This window comes from Heterodontus francisci, chromosome 13, assembly GCF_036365525.1.
Source record: "Heterodontus francisci isolate sHetFra1 chromosome 13, sHetFra1.hap1, whole genome shotgun sequence".
NCBI classification, from domain to species: domain Eukaryota; kingdom Metazoa; phylum Chordata; class Chondrichthyes; order Heterodontiformes; family Heterodontidae; genus Heterodontus; species Heterodontus francisci.
In genome coordinates this window covers 35,694,422-35,719,912 of record NC_090383.1, presented here as the reverse complement: position 1 = coordinate 35,719,912, position 25,491 = coordinate 35,694,422, and the positions used below count along the sequence as shown (strand labels likewise).

Here is a 25,491-nt window from a genome sequence, read left to right as displayed (position 1 = left end):
ATGTGACTCGGAGCCAGTGCCTCACTCTGTAAATGGAACACCAAGAGGCAAGTTCTAGAGATAGCTCTGCACTGTATATACTTGTTAGCTGTTAATAAACCTGTTTGAGATCTTCAATCAACTGAACTCATTTACGTTGCATCAGACAACATAAAAAGCTTCGCATTACAGATTCATCTAATGGTCATGATCTAGTTGAAGCGGTTTGCACTTCAATATTTTGCAAAGTGATCTTATGGTCCCACCATGGGTAGACCTTCATTGTGCAAGCAAGTTTAAATGTAAAAGGAACCAACATCAAATTAATAACTGCACAGGTTTCAAACTGCATTAACATTTCTTATGATCAAGACAGCTAGCCAACACTTTTCAGTTACACGTGGATCATTCTGACTGGTTAAGTGGCAGAGATGGTGGCATGATTCTTTGGAAATTCTGTTCAAAATGAAACACAATATAAGAACATAAGAACTAGGAACAGGAGTAGGCAATTCAGCCCCTCAAGCCTGCTCTGCCATTCAATATGAAATTTACTAGAACAATATTGTTACGATCGAGGTGGGAGGAGGGCACCATCTTTCTATTGTTCCACTTCTCCACAGGCCACAACATATATTAAATGTTTACCCAGTTACCGATACGGCCAACTACAGACTCTTTATTTCAGAATAAAATCCACCAACCAGGTTTCTTCAATAAACAAAATTATCAGATTACAAAACAAGACGTATTAGGTAAAGATGCAAAACATTAACTTACAGACTGAAATAAGAAAGTTCCCTTCTAACTTAGCCCAACACACTAACACCGGTTAAAGAAAAAAAAAAGTTTTCTCTCCAAAGATCTCTTTACCAAAAAGACAAAAAAAATACTTTGGCCTAATACTTGTTAATTCTTGAAGGAAAAAAGATATGGAAACATATCAGTTGTCCCTTTATTCTGATGTCCCAAATGCACGGAGATGGGTGTCACTGGGATCTTTTTGGAGCAGTTCTCTTCAGGCGACGTCGAGGATTAGTCTGGCAGGCTTTCGAGGAGAAATGCCGTATCAGGTGTTTCAGCTATCGCACACTGGATTCTCAGGGTTTCTCACAGAGATGGAGAAAGGATGAACTGATGTCTTCTCTCTTAGTAGGCTGAACCCCAACTGACTGAAAACAATATCCAAAATGAAATCAACTTGACCACCATAAATCTTGACATGTCACTTCTCTGTAAACAACTCCCCTAGTCACCAAGTCTCTTGCTGTTTATTTAGCTTAAGGCATGTGACATCCAGTAAGGGGTTATTTTGAAACAAAGTCCTTACAGTGACTTTTTAAAAAAAACCAAAGTGCAACATCTAAGAAAAATCATCAGTCCTTCAACTGAATCAATTTCCACAATATTTAGACAAGAACCCTCAAAAAATATTTTTTTTTTAAAAAAGAAGCACTTTCATAGCATCTTCATCCTTGAAGGAATGAAATACCATTTTAAAATGCATTTCAAAGTGTGGAAAAAAAACAGATGATGAAAACTATTAAAACACATTTACACACTCATTCTCATTCACTCTTTACCTGTAACTAACGCAGTTATGCCTTGTACCATCTTCTGTACTCATAACTCAAAGCAAGGTTAAATTCTAGACAAAGCGGCACAGTGGCGCAGTGGTTAGCACTGCAGCCTCGCAGTTCCAGAGACCCGGGTTCGATTCTGGGTATTGCCTGTGTGGAGTTTGCAAGTTCTCCCTGTGACCGCGTGGGTTTTCGCCGGGTACTCCGATTTCCTTCCACAGCCAAAGACTTGCAGGTTGAACGGGAAATTGGCCATTGTAAATTGCCCCTAGTGTAGGTAGGTGGTAGGGAATATGGGATTACTGCAGGGTTAGTATAAATGGGTGGTTGTTGGTCGGCACAGACTCAGTGGGCCGAAGGGCCTGTTTCAGTGCTGTATCTCTAAATAAATAAATAAGCATCAGCAATTACATTTTTGTTTCCCGAAATGTGGATAATCTTCAAGTGATAGGGCTGTAATAGTAAACTCCATCAAAATAGTCTGGAAATCTGTTTTTTTTTAATTTTTCCACAAAGGCTATGGGGTTAAGATCAGTACATACCAGTTTCTTTCTGTAGTCGTGGCAGACATATACTTCAAAATGTTTAAGAGCTAGTATTAAGCAAAGGGTTTCTTTTGGTGTCCATTTAGCTTTTTGAAAAAGTATCCTACTGGCCTTTCTGTGCCCGATTCATCTTCCTGCAACAGGACTGTACCTACCCCCAAGTCACGAGCATCAATTGATACCTTGAGGCACTGAGTGAAATTTGGGGCAGCCAACACTGGTTCCATTGATCAAAAAGACTTTCAGCCTCTCAAAGGATGCTTGGCACTTTGCTGATCACACTATCTTGGCATTCCTTTTTGTAGCACATCTGTCAGTGGAGCAGCTATAGAGCTGAAATCTGGTACAAACTTGCAACTGAAACCACATATCCCCAAAACCCTCATAGAAAATAGGAGCAAGAGTAGGCCATTCAGCCCTTCGAGTCTGCTCTGCCATTCGTTATGATCATGATTTCTTCTTGTTTGGACTTAGGGGCAGGAAACACCATCAATGCTTATAACTTTTGCTATTCTTGGCAACATTTGTCTTTGCCCTTCTATATGCCCTAGGTAGGTTATTCGCCCTTTTGAAACTTCACTTTTGGCAAGGTTTACCACCAAATCAGCCGACTGTAATTCTCTAAATAGAGCTTCTAGTTCCAAGTGGTCCTTCCAAGTGTCAGGGAATACCAGCACATCAAGGTAAACCACACAGCTAGGGACACTGGCTACCACTTGGTTCATTACTCACTGGAAAGTTGCTGGAGCATTTATTAGCCCAAAAGGCATCATTCAGCATTGGAAAAGACTGTCTGGTGTGAAAAAAGCCCGGTATTTCTTTAGCTTGGGGTGTTAAAGAAACCTGCCAGTATCCCTTAAACAAATCAGTTTTGGTAAGAAATGTGGCATGACCAACTTTGTCAATACAGTCTTCCAAGTGAGGAACTGGATGGAGTCTGCATTTGTTACTGCATTAAACTTGCTGTAATCTATGCAAAATCTAGTTGAACTGTCAGGCTTAGGCTCCAACACAACTGGGGAACACCAGCTGCTTTGACTGGGTTCAATTAGGTGATTTTTCAACATATTGGATTTCTGCTTTCACCTGGGCCGGTTTCTACAGACTTAAGCAATAAGGATGCTGTTTTATAGGAGAGGATTCTCCTACAACCACATCATGTATGGCTAAGATTCTACATCCTGGTTTGTCCCTAGACTCTTTAAATGCTCTGAGTAGCCTGGTTAGGTCTTTTCGTTGTTCTGAATCTAAATACGAGAGCACAGTGTCTAATTTCCCCAACAATTCAGTATTAGCTAATCAGACAGGAGGAGTTTCAATTTGAGAATTGTCTAGGCCTCATTCTGCCTCATCCTCACTATCCCTTTCATCCTTCACTATGCTGACTACCTGAAATACCTGTTCTTGCCTTTATACCTCCTGGCGGTGATACTGTTTCAACATATTCATGTGACACAGCCAATTCTTTTTCCAACGATCTGGGGTGTCAATCAAATAATTTACGTTACCAATCCTTTTTACTACGCCATACGGTCTACTGAATCGTGCCTTCAGCAGTTCACCCTGTAAAAGCAGCAATACATCCTGTAAAGGCAGCAATACTAACACCTCATCCCCTGGTTGAAATATTCAAGTCTTGGCATGCTTGTCTGCCCATTCCTTCATGGTTGTTTGGGACGTTTCAGGTGTTCCTCAGCCACTTTGTAAGCTCTCGTGAGCCACTCCTGGGACATGGATATATAATCTAAAATGGAAGGTTCGTCCCTCCGTTCTAAAATCTTTTATTTGATTAGATTTAGGAGGACCCCTTACCTCACGTCCATAAACTAATGCAAAAGGACTAAAATCGGTACTCATTAGGTGAATCCCTAGAGGCAAACAAAAGAAATTCCAGTCCTTTGTCCCAATCATGGGGATATTCATGACAATATGCCCTGATCATCATTTTGAGGGCCTGATGGTACTGTTCTAAAGCCTCTTGTGTCTGTGGGTGGTATATTGAAGATTTTAACTGTTATACCCAGATTGCTCATAAACTCCTGAAAAATTTTAGACATAAAAAATTGGAACCTTGATCTAACTGGATCTCAATCAGTAATCCATATCTAGTGAAGAACTGGGTTAACTTTCCTACCACTACCTTAGCAGAAATTATTCTCAAGGGAATGGCCTCTGGGAACCCACTAGCCATATCCATAATAGTGAGTATATATTGATGTCCCACTTTTGTTTTTGGTAAAGGTCCCACACAGTCTACCAACACCCTACTAAATGGCTCCCTAAAAACTGGTATGGGAATTAGAGGTGCTGGTTTTATGGCGGGTTGCTGATTTCCCACAATAAGGCACGTTTTACAAAACTGTACGTCCCAGTAAAGACCTGGCGAATAAAAATCGCGACTTATATGTGATTGAGTCTTCCACTATCTGGTGAACCGTCCATTCTACATCCACAGGTCTGTGAGAAGGTCTCCACTTCCTCATCAGAATCCCATTTTTAATACAGTAGCTTTCCGAAACTCCCTTTGCTTCAGCTTCCATTAGAGCCAATTGTGCCACTTAACACTGGATCGGCTTGCTGAACCTTAATCAGAGAAGATTTACTGAATATTTCCGTCAGATTATGCAAATTCCCAAAGAAAGTTTCAGATATTCAGCTATCTGTGGTGCCAATTTGACCTCCAACAATGGAACTTATTTAGCCATTGCTCGGATCGCTACACAAAGGAAAAATTCCTGGAATCTTTTCCTGCAACTGCTCTGTCTCTTTGACTTCACTTGGTCTTCCCGTGACTAATGGAGAAGCTACTACCTGTAATCTGGCCAAATCATTCCCCAGGAGTACGTCAACTCCATCTACAGGCAAACTATGAACAACTACTACAGTTACCATTCCAGACATTAGGTCACACTCCATTTCACCCGATACAAAGGTATGGGTACATACCCCCAGCTGATACCATTCACTAAAATCTTGGCATTCAGTGCACTCTCTGGTGGAAAAGTTATGCCTTTCCCCAGCAAGAGAGTTTGGGTTGCTCCTGTATCGTTAAGTATAACTATAGGTTTACCTGCCTCACTTAAGGGATAAGTAGTCACTTTTTCTTTTGACAAGAATTCCCTATAAGTCTCAGGTATCTCATTCACGTCCTCCGCACTCAGTGGTTTTGTTACTTAGCCTTACAAATGCAGTCAGAGCTACAGTCTGATCTGTCACACTCTTGCTCAGGGCCCCTTTCTCTGCATTGGTCTGGTGTACCCCAATAAGTCCCATGGGTTTACCACAGAACTTCCAGCATTCTGCACAAAGATGTCCCACTTCATGGCAATGGTAACACTTGAGCTTTCAGACCTTACTTCCACCCTCAGCACCTTCCATTCTGGCCCGAGGAGATCCTGGGGCATTCCCAGCTATTCCTTCTTGTCCCTGGTTACTTACCATTCAGCTCCCATCTTCTATCTTTTTCAGGTTTGTGGGGGTGACAGAAGAAGGGTTTGGGCTTGTACACGATCTCAGCTGCCTGTCTAGCTGTTGACATCTTCTGGTTCTCTACATGGGTTTTTACCAACGGATGGAGTGAATTTTAAAATTCTTCCAGAATTATTTCCCTAAGTGTCTCGTACGTGGCCTCTACCTTTAGTGCCCGCATCCAACAATCAAAATTAATTTGCTTTATCCTCTCAAATTCTATACAAGTCTGCCCAGGCTGTAACCAGAGGTTCCAAAATTTCTGCCAGTAAGCTTAACGCATAAGCAGCAAGAATAGCCTTTTTTGCATTCTTATAGCCTGCAGCAGCTTCCTCAGAAAGCAGAGCATAAACTTCATGAGATCTGCCAATCAACCTGCTTTGCATAAGCAGTGTCAAGCTTTCCTTCGGCCACTTCATCTGTCTAGCTATTACTTCAAACGAAATGAAAAATGCCTCTACGGTCCGTTCCTCAAACTTCGGAAGGGCTGGCACAAATTTAAATAGCTCTCCACTGGGTCCTGGGTGGGAGTCAGGTCTTCCCTCACCAGACTTTTCACTGGAGTCAAGGCCACCCTTTTGTTTTAGTTCCAGCTTTTTAAAATTCGAATACCCTTTCTTGCTCTCTCTCCTGCCTCTCTTCTTGTTCCCTTTGAAACATCCTGTCTTTTTCCTTTTCGTCTCTTAGAAGTGCTTCTTTTTCAAGTTCAAGTTTCTTCATAGTCAATTCACTTTCTTGTTAAAGCTGCTTCATCTGCAACTGAATTCTAGCTAATTCAACTGAATTATCATCTGGATTGCCTTTGCCTTCTTCCAATTTCAAATGCTGCGCTATTACTTCAATTATGTCTTCTTTCTGAGCTCCTGGTTTAAACTTTAACTCTAACTTGCCAATTATTTTAGTTTAGCCTTAGAATCATAGAGCTGTACAGCATAGAAACAGGCCATTTGGCCCACCGCATCCAGACTGACCATAATGCCTAACTATACTAATACCACCTGCCTGCATTAATTCCATATCCTTCTATGCCTTGCTCATTCAAGTACCTGTCCAGATACCTCTTAAATGTTGCTACTATTCATGCCTCCACCCTTTAAACCTCCTCCCTCTCACCTTAAATCTATGCCCTCTAGTTTTAGTCACCCCTACCATTGGAAACAGACTCTGGCTATCTACCCTATCTGTGCCTCTCAGTTTTATATACCTCTATCATCTCAGCCTCCTTCGCTCCAGGGAAAACAGACCAAGCCTACCCAATCTCTCTTTATAACTCAAGCCCTCCAAACCAGGCAACATCCTTATGAATCTTTTCTGCACCCTTAGCTTAATCACATCTTTCCTGTAGTGCGGTGACCAGAACTGCACACAATACTCCATATGCAGCCTAACCAACGTTATGTACAACTGTAACATGACATCCCAACTCTTGTACTCAATGCCTCGGCCGATGAAGGCAAGCATGCCATACGCCGCCTTCACCACCCTGTCTACCTGTGTTGCCATTTTCAGGGAACTATGTACTTGCACCCCAAGGTCTCTCTGCTCAAGAACACTCCCCATGGCCCTGCCATTCACTGTATATGTCCTGCCCTGGTTTAACTTCCCAAAATGTATCACTTCGCACTTGTCTGCGTTAAATTCCATTTGCCAATCCCTTGCCCACTTTCCCAGTTCATCTAGATCCTGTTGTAACCTTAGACAACCTTCTTCACTGTCCACTATACCACCAATTTTGGGGTCATCTGAAAACTTACTAATCATGCCCCCTACTTTCTCATCCAAGTCATTAATACATATGACAAACAACAGAGGGCCCAGCCCCGAACCCTGCGGCACACCACTGGTCACCGGCCTCCAATCTGAAAAACAACCCTCCACTACCACTACCGCCGGCTATCACCAAGCCAATTTTGTATCCAATTTGCTAGCTCACCCTGGATCCCATGTGTTCGAACCTTCTGGACTGGCCTACCATGTGGCACCTGGTCAAAGGCCTTGCTAAAGTCCATGTAGACAATGTATGCCGCCCTACCCTCGTCAATCCTCTTGGTCACCTCCTCAAAAAACTCAATCAAATTCCTCAGACATGATTTCCCACGCACAAAGCCATGCTGACTATCCCTAATCAGACCTTGCCTTTCCAAATGCATATAAATCCTGTCTCTCAGCATCCCTTCCAATAACTTTCCCACCACTGATGTAAGGCTCACCGGCCTGTCGTTCCCTGGCTTACCCCTGCTGCCCTTCTTAAATAAAGGCACAACATTAGCTATCCTCCAGTCTTCCGGTACCTCACCCGTGGCTAACGATGATACAAAAATCTCTGCCAGGGCCCCAGCAATCTCCTCCCTTGCTTCCCACAGCATCCTAGGAAATACCTGGTCAGGCCCCGGGGATTTATCCACCTTAATGCGCTTCAAAACCTCCAACACCTCTTCCTTTGTAATGTTGATATGCTCCAGGATATCGTTGTTCCCTTCCTTGAACTCACTAGCTTCCATGACCTTCGCCACAGCAAATACAGAAGAGAAGTCTTCATTATTTAAGACTTCGCCCATTTCCCGTGGCTCTACACATAGATTACCACACTGATCCTTAAGGGGACCTACTCTCTCCCTAGCTACCCTTTTACTCTTAATACACTTATAGAATCTTTTAGAATTCTCCTTTACCTTAGCTGCCAGGGGAAATCTCATGGCCCCTTTTCGCCCTCCTAATTTCCTTAAGTGTACTCCTACATCCCTTATGCTCCTCGAGGGACTTGCTTGATCCCAGCTGCCTATACCTCCTTCTATGTCCTGACCAGACTCTCAATATCACTCGTCAACCAAGGTTCCCTAAACTTGCCAGCCTTGCCCTTCCATCTAACAGGAACATGCTGGCTCTGAACTCTTCCTATCTCACTTTTAAAAGCCTCCCACTTGCCAGACGTCCTTTTACCTGTAAACAGCCTCTCCCAATCAACTTTTGAGAGTTCCTGTCTGATGCCATCGAAGTTAACCTTCCCCCAATTTAGGACTTCAACTTGAGGACCAGTCCTATCCTTTTCCAAAACTATCTTGAAGCTAATAGAGTTATGGTCACTTCCCCATCTGATTGATCCCTTAGCACCAAGGCAGTCCCAGTCAATACTAGGGAAGTTAATATCACCTACTATTACAACCCTATTATTCCTACACCTATCTGTGATTTCCCGATATATATGCTCCTCCAATTCCCTCTGACTATTGGGGGGCCTAAAGTATAATCCCATCAGAGTAATCACCCCTTTCTTATTTCTAAGTTCTACCCATATGGCCTCGCTGGACATTCCCCCCAGGATATCCTCTCTAAGTACTGCCATGATGTCCTTCCTAATCAATAGTGCAACTCCCCCTCCTCTCTTACCTCCACCTCTGTCACGCCGGAAGTAGCGGTACCCCGGAACATTGAGCTGCCAGTCCTGCCCATCCCTCAACCACGTTTCTGTAATAGCTATATCACAATCCCATGTACCGATCCACGCTCTAAGTTCATCTGCCTTACCTGTAAGGCTTCTTGCATTAAAGTAAATGCAGTTTAGCCTACCAGACCTTCCATACTCCCTGTCCTGCCCCTGCCCGGCCTGCCTACTGGACTTGCTTGCTTTAACCTCTACATTTGCCTCAACTATCCCATCGGAGAGACTACTACTTTGGGTCCCACCCCACTGCCAGACTAGTTTAAACCCTCCTGAGTCGTACTAGCAAACTTCCCTGCAAGGATATTGGTCCCCTTCCAGTTCAGGTGCAACCCGTCCCTCTTGTACAGGTCACCTCTGCACCAGAAGAGATCCCAATGGTCCAAGTAGCTGAAGCCCTCCCGCCTACGCCAGCTCTTCAGTCACGCATTCATTTGCCTTATCCTCCTATTCCTACCCTCACTAGCACGTGTGACAGGGAATAATCCTGAGATTACAACCCCAGAGGTCCTGCTTTTTAACCTTCTGCCTAACTCCCTATATTCACTTTGCAGGACCTCATCTCTCTTCCTGCCTATGTCGTTCGTACCAATATGGACCACAACCTCTGGCTGCTCACCCTCCCCTTTCAGAATGCCCTGTGCCTGCTCAGAGACATCCTTGACTCTAGCACCAGGGAGACAACACACTATCCTGGATTCTCGCTCACGGCCACAGAAACACCCATCTGCCCCTGACTATAGAGTCCCCTATCACTTCTGCTCGCCTACACTTTGACCTTCACTGCTGTACAACAGAGCCAGTCGTGGTGCCATTGACCTGGCTGCTGCTGCTGCTTTCCAGAGAGGCCATCCCCCCCAACAGTATCCAAAACAGTATACCTGTTATTGAGGGGAATAGCCACAGGGGACTCCTGCACTACCTGCCTGCCCCTCCTGGAGGTCACCCATCTATCTGACTGAACCTGCGGTGTGACCACCTCCCTGAAACTGCCATCTATGATACTTTCTGATTCCTGTATGCTCCTCAGCGAGTCCAACTGCCGCTCCAACTGATCCATGTGATCTGAAAGGAGCTGCAGCTGGACACACTTCCTCCAAACCTATTAGTCAGGGACATTTGACTTCTGCCTGATCTCCCACATTTCACAGGAGGAGCATACTACCCCAGTGACTGCCATTTCCACCCCTCGCATTACTTCTGGCTTAAAGGAAAGACAGACAGAAATTGGGAATAAAAAAAAAACTAAGCCTTACCTTGTCAATACTCACCCTCCTCACCGAAGCCCGACCTACACCAAAGCCCGCACTTTGACCTTACAAGCAGCACTGCGACCTCGCAGCTCCTCCCAACGATGGCCGCTCTCGGATTTTTAATTGCGCTTTCGGATTTTACCTCAGGGAAGAAGCCACTGGATGCTGATGTCAATGTGAGTTGCTGACTCTGGGAATCTCCAACTGGGGCTCCGCCGATCCCGGGCCTGTAACCAGTCCTCGGGGCCCCCACACCCGTCCCACGCCTCTGCGATGTCTCCAGGTGTGCAGCACTGGGCTAATCTCCAACTGCAGCCCCCCGCTGTGTCCCGGCCGGGGCGGGTAGGCCTCTCCGCGGGCCCCGATGACTGCTGCTGTTGGTGTAGCCCGACCACTGGCTGGCTGCAGGTAGTCTGGTGCCGGCTCCCCGGTGCTGATGGTAGTCAGTGTGGGAAGCCTCTCCGCTACGCCAGGGACCAGAGCCTGGAGACGGCACCAGGGATGCTCCGAGCAGTGGACAATCCCAAACTGGTTAAATTTTGGTTAAGTTTTTCAAATCACTCAGGGATAAGTTCTCCCTCCCCAGAAAGGTCATAGCCATTCTGGTAGTGTAAAGTTTACTCTAATGCAAAATAAACCTGGCATTTTCTTTTTCCCCTTTTCAATTATTATTACCCCACTTACCATTGCACATCATCGGTTTTGGTTAGACTAGCCCCAAATTATATGTTATGACCAAGGCGGGAGGAGTGCATGGTCTTCATCTAGTTCCACTTCTCCACAGGTCACAACATATATTGAAATGTTTACCCAGTAATCAATACGGCCAATTATATACTCTTTATTTCAGAATATAATCCAACCAAGTTTCTTTAATAAACAAATTGATTAATTTATTATAAAACAAGACTTATTCAGTAAAGATGCAAAGCACTAACATACAGATTGAAATAAAGTTCCCTTTTAAATTAGCCCAACATCTACATGCGCACGCACACACACAGGGTAAAGAAAAAATAAGTTTTCTCTGCAGAGATCTCTTTACGAAAACAGACAAAAAATACTTTGGCCAAATACTTATTAATTCTTGAAGGAAAAGGATAAGGTATGGAATGAAATCAGGTGTCCCTATATTCTGCCATTAAAAAACGCGTAGACGGCTGTCACTGGGATCTTTTTGGAGTAGTTCTCTTCAGGCGACGTTGAAGCTTAGTCTGGCAGGCTTTCGAGGAGAAATGTGGCATCAGTGGTTTCAGCTATCACATACTGAATTCTCAGGGTTTTATCGGAGTGGTGGAGCAGGCTGACCCCCAACTGACTCAAAACAATATCCAAAACAAAACCAACTCTTGACCACGATAAATCTCGACATGTCACTTCTCTGTAAACAACTCTGCCTAGTCACCAAGGCTCTTGCTGTTTCTTTAGCTTAAGGCATGTGACATCCAGTAAGGGGTTGCTTTTAAGTAAAGTGCCAAAGTCATTCCAGTCACCTTTTTAAAAAGAAACAAAGTCCAGCATCTATGGAAACTCTTCAGTCTTTCAATTGAATCAATTTCCACAATATTTAAATACAAGTCGCCAAAAAATATTTTAAAAATGGAAGCACTTTCATAACATGAAAAGCATGAGCAGAAGCTACAGTGCAAGTGGCGAAAAAATTGAAAAGGATCCCCTTTCCAAAAACAGGCAGACATCAAGCTTCAAAAATAGGACTCCAAACTACTCAGCAAACATTGACCTAAATCACTTTAGTTTTGTGATGGAAAAAAATTGCAAATGCTGGAAATATGAAATATATGGATAGGCAATAAATACACAGATCAGTCAGCAGCTGTAAAGAACGGACACATCCAGCACATTAAAGAGAAAAGATCAGTTACGGATGCTGACTGATATATGCATTTACAGTTTTTTTGCTTTTTCATCACTACTTTATTAGATAAATACATGAATCTGATACTAGTGCTGAAACTCTTACTCTAGCAGTTATATTTGTCATTTCTTCGCACCACAAACATCAGCATGAAACAAGAGAAAAACCTATATAGAATATTAAGCAATTTCTTTAAATCTTTGCAGTTGTATTTTGAACAGTGTTTGATGTTGATTATTTGTTACACTTTTTTCAATGAAAGAAGGTAAATGTAATAACTCCACCTAACAGGGCTGACAGTCCAGAAATCACATTTGACTCAAGCCAGTAACTGATGGGTTTTTGGCAGCTGTTCGACGTTTTCAGCAATCACCATTCCCTACAAAAAAGTAAACAGTCCCTCTGCTGGTGGTTTCAATATGGCTGCACACTCTGCAATAATGCTGTTTCTACATTCAACAGCAGCCGTTAATATTAGGATTAATAATCAGGAAATTGCTAGAGTCTCTAATTAGGGATTGGCTGACTGAATATCTTGAAAATTTTCAGCTCATCAGAGAGCGCCAGCATGGATTTGTAAAGGGTAGGTCTTGCCTCACAAATCTGATTGCCCCGTTATCACTTTTAAAAATTCAATGCTATGGATGTTATTTATATGGACTTACAGAAGGCATTTGCTCAAGTCCCTCATAAGAATCTGTTAAAATTAAAGCTCATGGATTTGAAGGCAAATTATTGACCTGGTTCAGAAATTGGCTGTGTGTAAGGCAACAGAGTAGGGATAATGGGCAAGTATTCTCATTGGCAGGATGTAACTAGTGGTGTCTTGCAAGGATCGGTGTTGGGGCCTCAACTATTCATTGTATTCATTTGTTGCTGATACAAAGATAGGTGGTACTGTAAACAGTGTAGATGCAAATATCAAAATTACAAAGATAATTTTAGATTAAGTGAATGGACAAAACCATGGCAAATTGATTTCAATGTAGGCACATGTGTGGTCATCCACCTTGAACCTTAAAAGGATAGAACTAGGTGCTTTGTAAATGTGGAGTTTCAAAGAGACTTGGGTGGGTCCAGATGCATTGATTAAAATGTCATGAACAGGTACAGAAAATAATTTAAAAGGCTAATGAAATGAATACTGGCTTTTATATCTAGACAAATAGAATACAAGGGGTAGAAGTCATGTTTAAGCTATACAAAGTCCTTGCTAGACCACACCTTCCGAAGGATGTACTGATCTTGGAGAATGTGCAGTGTAGATTTACAAGAATGATAGCTGGACTTCAAGGGTTAAGCTACAAGGAAAGATTAAACAAACTCAGGTTGTATTTCATGGAACTTAGAAGGTTAAGGGGTGATTTGATTGAAGTTTTCTGATATTAAGGGAACTGACAAGTTTCTCCCAATCTACCCTATATCCGCTGGTTGGGGTGTCTAGGACTAGGTCAGAGTCCAAAAATTAGAGCCAGATCTTCCAGGAGTGAAATTAGGAAGTACTTCGCCATACAAAGGGTGGTAGAAGCTTGGAACTTTCTTCCACAACTGGCAATCGATGCTAGATAAATTGTTAATTTTGAAAGTGAGGCTGATTGATTTTTGTTAATCAAAGGAATTAAAGGATACGGGCAAAGGCAGTTACATGGAGTTAATTCATAGATCATAAAGTCATAGAGAGATATAGCACCGAAACAGGCCCTTCAGCCCAGAGTCGGCGCCGACCATCAACCATCCATTTATATTAATCCCATTTTTCCCTCTCACATCCCCACCTTCCCTCAATTCTCGTACCACCTACCTACACTAAGGGCAATTTTTTTTAATATAATGGCCAATTTACCTATCAACCCGCAAGTCTTTCGCACGTGGGAGGAAACCGGAGCACCCGGAGGAAACCCACACAGTCACAGGGAGAACTTGCAAACTCCGCACAAGCAGGACCCAGAACCGAACCCGGGTCGCTGGAGCTGTGAGGCTGCGGTGCTACCCACTGTGCCGCCCTCTCACTGAATGGCAGAACAGGCTTGAGGAGCTAAATGGCCTACTCCCGCACCTATGTTCCTCGAAAAGCGCTTATAATTGTGCTGACCATTTTAGGAAACACCAGCTAATATTCATGCAGCTGGTATCAACCAATTAACCAGTTGGACGGAATCGTGGAATGAATGCAGCATAAAGAACCAACACCTCATCATTGACCCAACAGAGAGTTCCTTGGCTTCGACCTCCCTCGAAGGCAGTAGACGGCACTCAACTGAATCCACACAGGGCATGCATGATGTGGCCAACTGCTCCAAAAGTGGAAGGTGAGGGATGACCCAAAGTGCAAGTATGGCCATGAGCCCCAGACCATGGAACATACCATGTCAACCTGCCCACTGAGATTTGTTTCAGGTAGCACCCCATTTCTTCCCTCAGCATTTCAGGAGGCCATTGAGCCAATCTGACATCCCACTAAAATAATACACAAAAATAATAGCGACCAGCACACAGGACATCTTTAGTTCACAAAAGAGATCATGAGTGAAATTTTCCAACAGCTGCAGCCACAATGGCAGCCTCAAATCAGGACAAGGAAAGCATTGCCTATCATAGTCAAGATGATGGTGGCTCTTAACTTTTACGCATCTAGTTCCTTCTTGCCTGCTGCTGGATGTATAAGCAACATCTAACTGCATAAGTCCGTAAGGCTTTCTATACCCAGACTTCATCTTGTTCACTCTAGCCAGAGAGGAGCAGGCGAAGCAAGCATAGGTTGCATGGATGGCAGGCTTCTCCATGATTCAGGGTGCCACTGCTTGCATGCAGGAAATATGTCTTATGCAAACTAATACTTCATTAAGCGAAAGGAATTCCAATCCCTCAATGTGAAGTTGGTTGTAATACAGACAGTGCTTCATGCAAGTGAATGCCCGTCATCCTGTCAGCAGTCACGATCCTTTCTTCTGCAGTAGTAATCTGTCTTACCTCTATTTGAACTAACATGGCAAGACGAAGGCTGGATACCTGGGGTTAAAGGACTATCTGACACATGACATGGCTCCTGAAACGAGTCCTGAACCCAAACACACAGAGGCCTATAGCCAAAATCATGCTGCCACAAGAAACCCTATTGAGGATGGCATTGTATCCTCAAAGAACACTTCTGCTGCCTGGACCACTCTGGGAGGAGCCCAGAAGTACTCAACTGAGCAGGGATTGAGATTTGTGATAATATGTTGCATATAGCGCAACCTGGTCATTATGAAGGAACAGCCCTTGCCACAAACCCACCATGAGAGAAGCAGGACATGGACTGCAGTGGCTCAAGCAAGAGGCTCACCACCACCTTCTCGAGGGCAGTTAGGGATGGGCAATAAATGCTGGCATAGCCAGCAATGCCACATCCCATGAATGAATAAAAAAAGAGCAGGTGCGCTAGGAAGAGAAGGAAGGGGAGGTCATGCAAGACGTGGAGGAAGGGGAGTGTGAGCCACTTACAACATAATTCATCAGGGGGCCCAATGAATTGCACAGATAGCACTGGCTGCATGCAACAATCTATATAAAACAGCACAAAGCCCGAATGGTAAACCGAATGAGCACTAATGCTGTTGAGGACAAGTTTCTGGAGTGTGTTAGGGATGGTTTTCTAGCGCAGTATGTTGAGGAATCGACTAAAGAACAGGCTATTTTAGATCTAGTATTATGTAATGAGAAAGGGCTAATTTATAATCTTATTGTAAAAGAAGCTTTAGGGATGAGTGACCATAATATGATGGAATTTTACATTGTTTGAAAGTAATGCAGTTCAATCTGAAGCCAGGGTGTTAAATTTGAACAAAGAAAATTATTAAGGTATGAGGGGAAAATTGGCTGAGATGGATTGGGAAAATACATTAAAAGGTATGACAGTGCATAGACAATGAATAGTCTTCAAAGAATTATTACATAGTTTACAGCAACAATACATTCCTTCAAGGCACAAAAACCCCACAAGTAAAGGCAGTCAACCGTGGCTAACAAAGGAAGTTAAGGATTGTATAAGATTAAAAGAAAAGGCCTATAAAATTGCCAGAAATAGCAGTAAATCATAGGATTGGAAGAATTTTAGAATACAGCAAAGGAGGACGAAGAAACTGATGAAGGGAGAATAGAATATGAATGTAAACAAGCAAAAAAAGAACCAACTGTAAAAGCTTCTATAGTTACGTAAAAAGGAAATGTTTGGCTAAGACAAATGTGGGTCCAATACAGGATGAGTCAGGAGAATTATAATGGGGAATAGAGAAATGGCAGAGAAGCTAAATGATTACTTTGCCTCTGTCTTCACTGAGGAAGATACAAGAAATCTCCCAGAATTAGAGATCCAAGGGATTGGGGGAATGAGGAATTGAAGGAAATTAGTGTTAGTAAGAAGGTTGCATTGGAGAAATTGATGGGGCTGAAGGTTGATAAGTCCCCAGGACCTGATATTCTACAACCCAGAGTGTTGAAAGAGGTAGCTATGGATCAGTACTTGGGCCCTAGCTGGTGACAATAAACATCAATGATTTGGATGTGGGGATCAAATGTAATATTTCCAAGTTTGCAGATGACACAAAACTAGGTGGGAATGTGTGTTGTGAGGAAGATGCAAATCGGCTTAAAACAGATTTGGACAGACTTAGTGAGTGAGCAAGAACGTGGCAGAAGGAATTATAATGTGGAAAAATGTGAGGTTATCCATTTTTGTAGGAGGAACAGATGTGCAAAGTATTTCTAAAATGGTGAGATTAGAAATTGTAGATGAACAAAAGGACCTGGGTGTCCTCGTCAATAAGTCACTGAAAGCTAACATGCAGGTGCAGCAAGCAATTAGGAAAACTAATGGTATGTTAACCTTTATCGCAAAAGGATGAGAGTTCAGCAGTAGTGAAGTCTTGCTTCAATTGGTTAGAACCTTGGTTAGACCACACCTGGAGTAGTGTGCAGTTTTGGTCCCTTTACCTTAGGAAGGATATTATTGCCATAGAGGGAGTGCAACCAAGGTTCACCAGACTTGTTCCTGGGATGGTAGGAATGTCCTATGAAGGGAAACTGGGCCTGTATTCTCGAGTTTCGAAGAATGAGGTGATCTCATTGAAACCTACAAAATACTTAAAGGGATAGACAGGGTAGATGCAGCCAAGATGTTTCTCCTGGTTGAGGAGTCTCGAACCAAGGGACACAATTTCAAAACAAAGGGAAAGTCCCTTAGGACAGTGAAGAGGAGAAATTTCTTTACAGAGTGGTGAATCTTTGGAATTCTCTACCCCAGAGGGATGTGGAAGCTCAGTCATTGAGTATGTTTAAAGTAGTGATTGACAGATTTCTAAATACCAATGACATTAAGGGATATGTGGGGAAAAAGGCATTGAAATGGATCATCCATGATCATACTGAATGGTGGAGTAGGCTCGATAGGCTGAATGGCCTGCTCCTATGTTCCTATGAATTTCATGGGCTGCCTGCAATGTGAAGAACGGGTGTGAGTAAATCGCATACTGCTTTCTCAATGCCCATTTTGGGAGTTTATCCAATTTAACCCCCATAGACTCATCACTTTCAGTGTCCAAGGTACACAACAGTAATTCATAGTGGTTTTCAAATAAATAGAACATCCCCAAGCCAATATATAGGAAGAAATCTGGACACCGAGTAACAACTTATATTTATACACCGCCTTTAACATAGTAAAAATGTAAAAAGGAGAGAGGCAGAGAAATTTAAGGAAGGAATGCCAGCGCTTAGATCTTTGGCAACTGAAGGCACGGCTGCCAATGGCAGAAAGATAGATATAAGAGATGCACAAGAGGCCAGAACTGGAAGAGCGCAGAGATCTTGGCAGGGGCAGCAAGACAAAAGTTAGGGCAAAATGCTTGAAGACACAGTTGAAGAGATGTTTTAAGAGGATATTAGAAGGAAAGGAAAGAGGAAGGAAGTCAAAGAGAATCGGAAAGCAAATTCCTGGAAGCAAGGACACAGTGGCCAGAGGTTAGACAACAGATAATAGCAACATAGAAAATAGGAGCAGGAGTAGGCCATTCGGCCCTTCGAGCCTGCTCTGCCATTCATTATGATCATGGCTGATCATCCAACTCAGTAACCTGTTCCCACTTTCGCCCCATATCCTTTGATCCCTTTAGACCCAAGAGCTATATCTAACTCCTTCTTGAAAACATACAATGTTTTGACTTCAACTGCTTTCTGTGGTAGCAAATTCCACAGGCTCACCACTCTCTGGGTGAAGAAATTTCTCTTCATCTCAGTCCTGAAAGGTTTACCCTGTATCCTTAGACTATGACCCCTGGTTCAGGACTCCCCCACCATCGGGAACATCCTTCCTGCATCTACCCTGTCAAGTCCTGCTAGAATTTTATACGTTTCTCTGCGATTCCCCCCTCACTCTTCTGAACTCCAGCGAATATAATCCTAACCGACTCAATCTCTCCTCATACGTCAGTCCCACCATCCCAGGAATCAGTCTGGTAAACCTTCATTGCACTCCCTCTATAGCAAGAACATCCTTCCTCAGATAAGGAGACCAAAACTGCACACAATATTCCCGGTGTGGCCTCACCAAGGCCCTGTATAATTGCAGCAAGACATCCGTGCTCCTGTACTCTAATCCTCTCGCTGTAAAGGCCAGCATACCATTTGCATTTTTTACCGCCTGTTGGACCTGCATGCTTCCCTTCAGCGACTGGTGTACGAGAACACCTAGGTCTCATTGCATATTCCCCTCTCTCAGTTTATAGCCATTCAGATAATCTGCCTTCCTGTTTTTGCTACCAAAGTGGATAACCTCACATTTATTCACATTATACTGCATCTGCCATACATTAGCCCACTCACTCAACTTGTCCAAATCACATTGAAGCCTCTCTGCATCCTCCTCACAACTCACCCTCCCACCCAGTTTTGTGTCATCTGCAAATTTGGAGATATTACATTTAGTTCCCTCATCTAAATCATTTATATTGTGAATAGCTGGGGCCCTAGCACCGATCCCTGCGGTACCCCACTAGTCACTGCCTGCATTTGGAAAAAGACCCATTTATCCCTACTCTTTGTTTCCTGTCTTCCAACCAATTTTCTATCCATCGCAATACACTACCTCCAATCCCATGCGCTTTAATTTTGCATGCTAATCTCTTATGCGGGACTTCTGTCGAAGTCCTTCTGAAAGTCCAAATAAACTACATCTACTGGCTCCCCTCATCAACTCTACCAGTTCCATCCTCGAAGAATTCTAGTAGATTTGTCAAGCATGATTTCCCTTTCGTAAATCCATGCTGACTCTTCCCAATTCTACCACTGTTCTCCAAGTGCTCTGCTATAAAGTCTTTGATAATGGACTCTAGAATTTTCCCCACTACCGACGTCAGGCTGACTGGTCTATAATTCCCCGTTTTCTCTCTACCTCCCTTTTTAAATAGTGGGGTTACATTAGCCACTCTCCAATCTGTAGGGACTGTTCCAGAGTCTATAGAATCTTGGAAGATGACCAACAATGCATCCAATATTTCTAGGGTCACTTCCTTAAGTACTCTGGAACGCATACAATCAGGCCCTGGGGATTTATCGGGCTTCAATCCCATCAATTTCCCCAACACCATTTCTCTACTAATACTGATTTCCTTCAGTTCTTCTCTCTCACTAAGCCCTGTGTTCCATAACATTTCTGGTATGATATTTATGTCCTCCTTTGTGAAGACAGAACCAAAATATGCATTTAGTTGGTCAGTCATTTCTTTGTTCCCCATAATAAATTCCCCCGTTTCTGACCTAAGGGACCTACATTTGTCTTGACCAATCTTTTTCTCTTCGCATACCTACAGAAACTTTTACAGTCAGTTTTTATGTTCCCCACAAGCTTGCTCTCGTACTCTATTTTCCCCTGCTTAATCAATCCCTTGGTCCTCCTTTGCTGAATTCTAAACTGCTCCCAATCCTCAGGTCTGTTGTTTGCAGCAGAGGGAGGGTACACGTACACCAGACCAGAATCAGAGATGCAAAGTGTGCAGCAGACAGCAGATATAGGATGAGGCAACACAAGTGAGAGGTGTAAATAAGATAAGAACTTTGAAATCCATACCCTTGGGACAGGGAAGCAGTGGACATTGACAACGTGGCAAACCACTTTAAAAAAGCTAACAAAACACTGAAATACATAATCTTCATTAGTAGACAAAGAAAAGCTGTTCCCATTAGCTGATGGCACAAGGACTAGGGAACAAAGATTGAATGTTTTGGGCAAGAGATGCAGGGGGAATGTGAGGAAAAACTATTTTTCACAGCGAGCGCGAATGACCTGGAACTTGCTGCCTATGAAGATGGTGGGAACTGAGATGATCAATGATTTCAGAAGGAAACTGGATAGGTACTTGAGGGAACTGAACTTGCAGGGCTATGGGGATTTCAAGGGAATGAGAGATTGGACTGCTCCACAGCGAACTGGCATGGACTTGATGGGCTGAACAGCTTCCCTCTGTACCGTAATGAATCTATGACTTATGGTGATTCATTATGATAGGAAGAATGAGAAGAGGCAATACAAGCTAAATGGTACAATTTTAAAGGGGATGCAAGAACAGAAATACCTGGGGGTGTTTGTGCATAAATCTTTCAAGGTAGTAGGAGAGGTTAACAAAGCAGTTTATAAAGCATATAGCATCCTGGGCTTCACAAATAGGGGATAGTGGCCAGGAATGCACCAGTTCAGCCTCAGCTGGAGTACTGTGTTCGATTTAAGATCACACACTTTAGGTAGAACATGAAGGCTTTGCAGAAAGAGAGATTTATTTATTTATTTTTATTTAGAGATACAGCACTGAAACAGGCCCTTCGGCCCACCGAGTCTGTGCCGACAATCAACCTCCCATTTATACTAATCCTACACTAATCCCATATTCCTACCACATCCCCACCTGTCAATATATTCCCTTACCACCTACCTATACTAGGGGCAATTTATAATGGCCAATTTACCTATCAATCTGCAAGTCTTTTGGTGGTGGGAGGAAACCGGAGTACCCGGCGAAAACCCACGCAGACACAGGGAGAACTTGCAAACTCCACACAGGCAGTACCCAGAATTGAACCCAGGTCGCTGGAGCTGTGAGGCTGCGGTGCTAACCACTGCGCCACCCATTTACTGACATGGTTCCAGGAATGAGGGATTACAGTTATGTGTATAGACTGGAGAAGCTGGGGTACTTCTCCTTCGAGCAAAAAAGGCCAACAGGAAATTTGATAGAGGTGTTTAAAATCATAAAGGATTGAGAGAGAGTAAATAAAAAGAAATTGTTTCCAATGGCTGAAGGGTGAATAACCAGTGGGTGCAGATTTAAGGTGATTGGCAAAAGAACCAGAGGTAGCATGAGCAAAACCTTTTTTTAAATAAAAAGAGTGGTTGGGATTTGAAGCACAGCATCAAGGAGAAAAATTGATATAGAGAAAGAATGGAGGAGTAGGACTACATGGATTGTTCTTTGAAAAAGCCAGTGCACACTCAATGGCTCCTTCTGTACTGTACTTTTCTATGATTCTATATGGTAAAGATAAACAACGTGACTCAGCCAGACCATTCTGGTCACCAGGCCCCAAATACATGTACATCCGCTGGAGAAGGAACAGAAACTATAAGATTAGATTCTCTCCCACCTGCAACAAGCATTGATTAGACAAAAACAGGAATACTGCCCAGAATGTTCTGATGGTGCTTATAGCAAGTCAATAATCTCACTATGGATGAGGAATCTGAAAATTAAATTTTTATGGTTTAGAAAAGTTCATGAACGGGAGACTTCAGCGAGGTATATAAAATTTTTAAATGATACAGATAGTACTACTTGAAATTCGGACCAAAAGTACCAAATTAGTGAAAAGTAAAGATTAAAATGAGCAAAGCTGCAAGAGGAAAGAGCTTCAATGGGCTAAAAATCCATTTCTCATCCTTTACCTTTAAATTGTGATTATAAGCTGACATTGTACATCTGCCTTAAATGAGGTCGATTCAAAATCTGCTAGTGGGGGTTCAAGTGCACATTTGATGCCATCAAAATAAATCACTCTGCAAAATGAATGGCAATTTAGTGCAATAACGTGAACAAATCATAAAAAGGTTACCTGAAATTTTGATTATTAAAACCATAGAAAAATTACAGCACAGAAGGAGGCCATTCAGCCAGTCATGTCTGTACCTGCCGAAAACTAGCCGCCCAATCTAATTCCACATTCCAGCACCAGGTCCATAGCCTTGCAGGTTACAGCACTTCAGGTGCATGTCCAGGTACCTTTTCAAATGAGTTGAGTGTTACTGCCTCCACCACCATTCCTGGCAGTGAATTCCAGACACCCACCACCCTCTGGGTGAAAGAGTTTTTCATATTCCCTCTAATCCTTCTACCAATCACCTTAAATCTGTGCCCTCTGGTAATTGACCCATCTGCTAAGGGAAACAGGTCCTTCCTGTCTACTCTACTCTATCTAGGCCCCTCATAATTTTGTACACCTCAATTAAGTCACCCCTCAGCCTCCTCTGTTCTAAGGAAAACAACCTTAGCCTATCCAATCTTTCCTCATAGCTGCAGCTTTCAAGCCCTGGTAACATTCTTGTACTCTGCACTCTCCCAAGAGCAACTATGTCCTTCCTATAACGTGGCAACCAGAACTGTACGCAATACTTCAACTGTGGTCAAACCAGCATTTTATACGGTTCCAGCATTACTTTCCTGCTTTTGTATTCTACACCTCGGCCAATAAAGGAAAGCATTCCATCTGCCTTCTTCACCACTCTTATCTACCTGTCCTGTCACTTTTAAGGACCTGTGGACATGCACTCACAGTCTCTCACTTCCTCTACCCCTCTCAATACCTTCCCATTCATTGTGTACTCCCTCGCTTTATTTGCCCTCCCCAAGTGCATTACCTCACACTTCTCTGGATTGAATTCCACTTGCCACTTTTCCACCCACTCGACCAAACCATCGATATCATTCTGGAGTTTACAGCCATCCTCTTCACTATCAACTACACGACTAATTTTTGTATCATCAGCAAATTTCCCCATTATGCCTCTGATATTTAAGCCCAAATCATTAATATATGCCACAAACAAGGGACCCAACCCTGAGCCACTGGAAACAGCTTTCCATTCACAAAAATATCTGTCGACTCTGACCCTTTGCTTCCCGTCACTGAGTCAATTTTGGATCCAACCAGCCATATTCCCCTGTATCCCGTGAGCTTTCATTTTACTGACCAGTCTGCCATGTGGGACCTTGTCAAATGCCTTACTAAAATCCATACAGACCACATCCACTGCACTACCCTCATCAATCCTCCTTGTTACTTCCTCAATGAATTCAATTAGGTTATTAAGACATGACCTTCCCTAAGCTGACTATCCCTGATCAGTCCATGCCTAAGTGGCAGTTTATCCTGCCCCTCAGAATTAATTCAAATAATTTACCCACCACAGGAGGTCAGACTGACCGGCCTATAATCATTTGGCTTATCCCTCGCACCCTTTTTAAACAATGGTATAATGTTCACAGACCTCCAATCCTCTGGCACCTCGCCCGTATCTAGTGAGGATTTGAAGATGATCCTCAACGCATCCGCTATTCCCTCCCTGACCTCCTTTAACAACCTGGGATGCAATCCAACCAGCTCTAGTGATTTATCCACTTTCAAGGATGTCAGACCCTCTAGTACTTCCTCTCCCATTATGCTAATTGTATCTAATATTTCACACTCCTCTTTGACTACAATGTCTGCATCATCCCTCTCCTTTGTGAAGACCAAGGCAAAAAACTCATCAAGAATCCTGCCCACATCATCTGCATCCACGTATAAGTTCCCTTGCTCATCTGATAGACTCTACCCGTTCCTTAGTTATCCTCTTGCTCTTCATGTACTGATAAAATATCTTTAGGTTTTCCTTGATTTTACCTGCCAATATTTTTTTCATGTCCTTTCTTTGCTTTTCTATTTTCCTTTTTTACTTCACCCCTGCACTTTCTATACTCCTCTAGGCTTTCTAAAGTATAAAATTTTCTGTGATCGTCATAAGCTTTCTTTTTCTGCTTCAACATACCCTGTAAACCTCTAGATAACCAGGGGGCTCTAGATTTGGCCATACTACCTTTTATCTTTGTGGTGACATGCCTGCACTGTGTCTGCAGAATCTCGCTTTTGAATGCCTCCCACTGGTTTGCCACTGATTTTCCTTCCAGTAGCTGTGTCCAGTCCACTTTCACCAGATCGCCTCTCAGCTTTGTAAAATTTGCCTTCCCCCAATTTAGAACTTTAACTCCTGTCTTATCTTTGTCCTTTTCCAGGATTATGCTAAAACTAACTGTATTATGATCGCTATCTCCAAAATGGTCACACACTGCTACTTCATCTACTTACCCAGCTTCATTACTGAAGACTAAATCTAGAATTGCGCCCCCTCTCGTTGGGCTTAAGTGCTGGCTAAAAAAGTTCTCTTGAATGCAGTTCAAGAATTTTGCGCCCTTCACACTGTTTGTATCCTAGTTGATATTAGGGTAGTTGAAATCCCCAACTATTATTGCCCTATAGTTTTTAAACTGTCAGAAATTTGCCTACATATTTGTTCCTCTATCTCCCTCTTACCATTTGGGGATTTATAGTACACTCCTAGTAATGTGGCTGCCCCTTTTTTATTTCTGATCTCCACTCATATGGCCTCATTTGATGATTCATTTAGCATATCATCCCTCCTCACAGCTGCTATTGATTCCTAACCAAGAATGGTACACCCCCTCCTTTTTTTAATCCCCCTCACTATCCAGGGATGATGAGCTGCCATTCTTGCCCCACTTTCAGCCAAGTTGCCATTAGAGCAACAATATCGTGTTGCCACGTGTCTATCTGTGCCCTACTGTGTTAAACATTTTTTGCACCTCTCACTATCAAACAATATAACTGCAGTCAATGATAAAAACTTAACATTTAACATTCTCATATGACAAAAATGCATTAAAAAAATCATTATTTCCTCTTAACAAAAAGTTACGAGCTACTTAAAGTTAAGCTATCAGGTAACTCTTCTTCCTGTGGTCAGGGCATTGAGAACAAACGCAGCTTACCTGCAAGACAGCCCAATTGAATAAGTAATCAGTAGCTAAGAACTAAACAATTGGTTTAGATATTTATAACACTGACCCTTGGCATTCCCCTTAAATTCTGAACATAATTGACTCTGGACCTGCACTACTTAAAGCAATGAGAAGCAAGACTTGTTCTCAGGTGGTAGCACTCTCACCAAGTCAGAAGGCTGTAGGTTCAAGTCCTACTCGAGATTTAAACACATGAT

At 42.9% G+C, this 25,491-nt stretch overlaps 1 protein-coding gene across 10 annotated transcripts in view; it reads right to left on the bottom strand.

The window, feature by feature from the left end:
* The window catches only part of senp6a (SUMO specific peptidase 6a), a 230,720-nt gene that overhangs the window by 114,626 nt on the left and 90,603 nt on the right, over positions 1-25,491 (bottom strand). The window lies entirely within an intron of this gene.